Source organism: Nothobranchius furzeri, chromosome 15, assembly GCF_043380555.1.
Source record: "Nothobranchius furzeri strain GRZ-AD chromosome 15, NfurGRZ-RIMD1, whole genome shotgun sequence".
NCBI lineage: Eukaryota > Metazoa > Chordata > Actinopteri > Cyprinodontiformes > Nothobranchiidae > Nothobranchius > Nothobranchius furzeri.
The window spans coordinates 46,209,665-46,215,664 of NC_091755.1; the positions used below are offsets into that span (position 1 = coordinate 46,209,665).

A 6,000-nucleotide genomic window follows, 5' to 3' on the forward strand; every position below is an offset into this window, starting at 1 on the left:
CTGCCCTGCATGACTAAAGGGGAAGCAGCGTGAGCTCTGCATAGAGCTTAATGCTGCGGCAGTTTTTATTTTTTTTTTTCAGGTTAACTTTTCAATACGAGGCCACGAGGCACACAATAAACTTAGGAAGCATGTTGAGGGGAAACATACTTTTGTCATTGCTTACTTTACCGTTCTACTTACCACTGACACAACAAGTATGCTTAAAACTGAAGACTTACCTCCTACTTCCTCATCACCGTCGTCTCTGCTTGACTCCGCTGCTCCGCTGCATGTGTGCTGTGACGGTGGCTCCACCCCCCGAGGAGTGGTGCCCACAACATGAGTTCATAAAGCTGGCGCCATCTGCTGGATAGGTAGCGCCATATCGGCCGTCTTTTTGGCCAATAGTGATAGAGTTAATTACCCCTATATCGGCCGATAATATCGGCCGGCCGATATATCGGTCGGGCCCTAATAATTACACATATATATATATAATTACATTTAAATGTCATGGTTAAACAGTACAAGTTAAAATCTAAGCTCAGCTCGGCAGTGACCTAAAATACATAAATATAATTTTACTTAACGAAAAAAATGAAGTGGAGACTCCTTGGACGCTCTATTAGTGCAATTAATGCCACAGCAAGTCATTTTGTCCAACAATTGCACAAATAATATCCAAACAAGAATACACACACACAGAGACTCAAACTCCCGGAGCAGTTTCCAGGCCAGACCGAGGCTCTACTGAGGCCTTTCCCCGGAGCTAGCTCTGTGGTCACGTGGGTCTGATGCTCATTAATTATACAGAATTTTAGGCTTTTAATACACTTAAACAGAAGAGTGAGAAAAAAAAATTCACCCCCCTCAGAGTTGTCATGAGTGTAAACTAGATCATTTAAACCTAAAACATGTTCTGGTACCAGGCTGTAAACATGTTTATTTCTGCTGTGAAACTGGTATTTTTAACATGGGAGTCAATGAGGATTTGCTCGCTTCTGACACCAGCCCCTAGTGGATGAGGGTGGAACTGCAATTTTTGGTACTTCCGTGTTGGCTTCACTTTCATACCAATATTATGGGGGCTTGGTTACATCTTAATGAGATGATGTGTAGTTTTTACTGTCAATCTCTGGAAGTATACATGGAAATGTTGTTCAAAACAAAAACAATGATGCCCAGTTGTTGAAAAACTTTCACCATTCTTAAATGTAGTTTTACACATTTACCTCTTCAATTGTTGCCTGTGATGAAAGGGAGTCTGATGTGCTCGTCATTTTGCTGGACGTTGTGCTCCCAGATATTTTTGACCCTAATGGCCATCCGTTGGTACGGTCTTACTCAAACACAAAAATACTGCTTGCTTGCAATGATTTAGGCATGTACTGCCCCCGTCACTAGGGAAAATACACACTGTCACGTTAAACTGAAGCTTAATTCAAATTTAAGGAATAAATGAACGACCTAAAGAGGAAGGATGAAGAAAAAGGAGAAGGAGGCAAAGTAGCTGGAGGAGAAGAGGCTGAAGATGTCCGTCTGAGTGAAGCACAAAGGCGGAGTGTGAGAACGACTCAAACATGAATATTCATGAAGGCTGAGATTTCCCAGCAGAGAGTGTGTGTGTGTTCTCAGCTTCAATAATGTTTATTCATAAATTATCTCATGTTTATTCATACCAGATTATGTAAACAAGTATTCAGACACACAGGTTCTGCTGCTCGTTCTGTAACAACAATCAATTTAATGGCTGCATTAAAACTAAAATCTACGACTGGAAACTAGAGGTGCGAATCTTCACTTGTCTCCCGATTACGATCACGGTTATTGGGTCTTCGATTCGTTATCCGGATGCATCACGATGATTTCATATTGATTTGTTTTCATCGATAAATAGAAGATGTCAGATAATTGCTTTTTATTTTATTTTATTTTTTTTTATCAAAAACGTAATTGGCACAACCTGCCGTCCCTCAAAAGCTCTCCATTCACAACAGGTTTGGACAAAACATTTTAAACATTTAAGAAGATTTAACAAAGTAAAACATCTGTTTCCTCGTTCAGCACCACGCCTCAGGCTGAGAAAAACACGCTTTGCAAAAACTCACAAAATCTAAAAAAGTACTGAAAACCTACAGGACACATAATGTAATAATAAAATCCATAATGGGTTCATATATGAGTGTTTAATGTCTCTGAGCAGCTCTAGAGTCAAATTTTTATGCCACAGTTGAAGGGTGTCAGAAATAACACCAAAAGAAATGTTCGCCTTAGTTTGTTATTTTATTTGAACCCAGTGGTTCATTTCTGAAATGTTGGAGAATGAATCAAGTTCTGTTTGATGCAGAAAATAATAAAACATAAAACAAATTCTACACTTCCAATAATATTTAAAGAGCAAGTAACGTCTAAATGAACTTTTTTTTTTTTTTTTGCTGATGAACTGTATAAATGAGTGTCTAATAGTGTTTTAAATGTGTGTATTCATTATTTTAGCATTTTGGTGCATTTTCTTTAAAAATTAAAAATTCTGCCTAAATACCACAGTATAGCTCCACCTTCAGCTTAAAACATAGAATTTGACTCATTTTGAATAAATTTTAGCCAATGGCTAAAGAGTAAGATACTACGTAAACCAGTAGAGTACTACGTAGCAGCTCTGTGTCAAAGTTATAAAAGCAACGAGCGTCTCGGCCACGCCTTGTGGCGAGTTGGGAGTTGAATTTGCAAGCGGTTAGCGGTAGTTCAGCATTAGCATATAGCATTAGCATATCCTAGTCTTTAGCATAGCTTTTAGTGTTATAAATACTTATTTCGTGTTAGTTTGGCTGTTGGATATTGTAGTTTAGTTAGTGTTTGGCTGTTAGTGTTATTAGGAAAGTAGTTCAGGTTTAGTGCTCCATATCGTGTTAGTATGGTGAGAAGGTGTATTGTAGTATGGTTGCGGTGGCTCTGTGGGGTTGTACTCCTTTCCGCTAGACTTAGAAATTAGGCGCCAGTGGTTGCGCGCAATCGGGTGTCTGGAAAACATTCAGCTCCCGCCTGATGCTGTAGTTTGCAACCAGCATTTTACCCGCAATTCTGCACGTCTCCGTTTGAAGAGGGAGGCTGTGCCCACCGTGGCTCTTCCGCGATTTAGATGCAGCCCACCGACTCTGCTCCCCCACCACGGCGGGCTCCAGTCTGAGGTAAGCGAAATAAAAGTTTTAACATCTTCTAAAGACAATTCCCTACCTAAATGCAAAGTTTGAGAGACGTGGTTCACTTCCTTTAGCTAGTCAGTCGGTAATTCTGCAAAAGTGGCTCTAACTGACGCAGCACTAGTTGACAGACAGCATTACAGTGTGAAATCCAGCTTGTGACCCGGTTCTGTAAGAAATTCTGTTCAGGAGGTCGCATTTCAGGCTCTCCACATCATATGTAACTTGACTTTTACGTTATAACAACGATCACACACTAGGAATGTTATAAAGCACCTATATAGGACAGTTTCTTTTGTATATTATCTGACTTTATAAACTCCCAACAACAATGTGCTTCTATTTTTTTTTTTCAGGCTAAATCTACCCAAGACACTGGCTGTCAGACTGATTTAGCTGCAGGAATGCACTTGTCCAGGCTGACGTGAAGCCTTAAGGTTGGTTTATGCTTGACGCGTCCGCGAGGTCCGCACGGCTCCGCGCGGAAAAGTCGCGTCATTTTGCGTCATTTTAACAACCACGCCCCTCCGCCGCGCCTCCGCACGGCCCAGAATTTCCGCAAAGCGCACCTCGGAAAATTTCTAACCACGCGGACGGTCGGACGCGGAAAAACATGGCGGACCGGCAAGAACTAGTACGGCAGAGGTTCGTAAATACAGACATTTGTATGATTCAGCTCTCAGAGATCACCGTGATCAACATGTTGTTAATAATTCTTGGAGAGAAATAGCTCACACTGTCGGAAAAGACGAGAACGCTGTTAAAAATGCCGTGTTGTAAACAGTCATTTCTACTTCTACTATGGTGTAGTGTTGGATACATGCCGTAGAGTTCCATGCTGCCCCTACAGTTTGGAAAATATTGGCTCACCGCAGAGACGAGCCACACAAACCCTAAACGCTGCGAGTTGTGAAGCGTGTTCCAGCCGCGAGCCGCATCACTGCGCGGAAAGTGAATGCGTCAAGCATAAACCAAGCTTTACCCGTAGCAAAGGTGAATTATTTTTAATAATCTTCTATGTAAACATTTTATTATTACCTTCTAGTTTTAATTTGTTTTACAGATTATTGTTACACGTGATTTTATGCTCTTTTAAACATTTATAAATGTGCTGTTTCTTTGTTTTTTAGATAGCCACCCAGAATAGAGCTCACAGCCGCAGTGTGTCTTGTGACACAGGGACCATGACGGAAATTCATCTTCCAGAAAGTCCCAGAGCAGCGTCCACACCCCTGAAAAGACCAAGATGTGAGGTGTCTGCTGTTGATTCCAGCTTCCACCTCAGTGGCAGTGCAAGCTCAGTGACCTGTTCAAGGTAAAAAAAAATTAAAACATTTCAGAATTTTTAAGATATTAACAATTAAATAAGTATGTGATTACATCATGACATCATGACGGAGGCTACTGATTCTGGCCCTGTGACACTTGGTGGTGACGTGTGAGCTGATTCACCTGGTAAATAACTTTTACATTAAATATTTTGTTTTTGCTATCAAAAGTAAAGTAACTAATAACCTGCATTATTGCAGGACACTCAGCAAAATATGGACTCTACACCATGAGGCAGGCACACGTTAATACTCTATAAGAGCACATAAGGTGAGCAACACCACATATAATTATTACTGTACACTGTCCTGGATTTGTTTTCTTTCTGCATCTCATCATTAGCCTGGCTGATCACATGATAACTCATGTCATCTGGTTGTGACAGCATGAGGATGTCCTCACACACCTGTAACCTATCAGCTCATCTGGCAGAATAGAGATAAGAGACAACACCACATCTCCTGTTCCTGGAAAGCCTTCAGCCTTCCTTCGATGACTGAGAACCTCCATCAGCTCTGTCTCCTGTCTGCCTACAATTATTATAATAAATATTGTGTTTGACAAGTTTTTTGTGCTGCCAAATATCTCATTTAGATTCCAGTTTTGATATTTTAATGGATATTAATAAATTACATTAATTGAATTATTACATTGTTGCATGTTTAACTAGCTCTATTGTGATGAATTAAACTAGCACCTCACTGTTAAAAGCTTGTTTTAATTTCAAGCATGTTTAAGTATTTATGGACATGAACAAAAACAGGAAATATATAAATTGAGATTTATTTAATTAATAAAACAAATAAGGGGGAAAGAGTCATTGAAAGGCACATTCTTCTGGAAGCTCCTGATCCTGACGACACCAGAGACCAGCTGCAGACACCAGAGGACCTAGAACCAAGAGAGCAGCTGTTATCAGTAAATAAATAAATCAGGGCAGTTTTAGTGGGCTGAACACAGAATAATTTTCTCATGGGGTATTTTCATAACTTTCTATGCAGCAGACTGTAACTTGAGCCCAGGGCTCCTGGAGAGCTGCAATCCAGCAATTTTCACTGGTTTTCCTGCTTTAACAGGTTAGATTAGCTGTTAAGCAGCTCAGCTATTTGTTGCTGATTAAAACCAGGTGTGTTGAAGCAGATAAACCTCTAAAACATGCTGAATACTAGCTCTCTAGGGCCGTGGAGCCAAATCCTGCAGCTAATCCAATGCTATGGCTAACGGCTACTTACCATTCAGAGCTGGTTCTGTTGGGTCGGTTCCGCTAGTTTCAGGCAACTCACAAGCTCAAAACAATAAGGCTCAGGTCCGCTTGTCTCCTCCAAATAGACTTGGTCCCTTTCTTCTCGAGTGTCTGGGTAAGGAGGGGGAGAAACGTCCTCCACTTCTAATAACTGCTCAGAGAGAAGGGAGCTAGCATCGTCCAGTTAGCCATCGTCTTCGTCACTGCTGCGGCTCCGCCCTCTCGGTCCTCCAGGCAACGCCTACT

The 6,000-nt window shown here is 41.0% G+C and overlaps 1 long non-coding RNA gene across 1 annotated transcript; it reads left to right on the forward strand.

The window, feature by feature from the left end:
- Nucleotides 1-4,287: 4,287 nt before the first annotated feature.
- Nucleotides 4,288-5,075, forward strand: LOC129160900 (uncharacterized). The gene is made up of 3 exons (XR_011516737.1): nucleotides 4,288-4,637; nucleotides 4,712-4,781; nucleotides 4,897-5,075. It is a non-coding gene; the product is annotated as an uncharacterized lncRNA (long non-coding RNA).
- The last annotated feature ends 925 nt before the right edge of the window (nucleotides 5,076-6,000 follow it).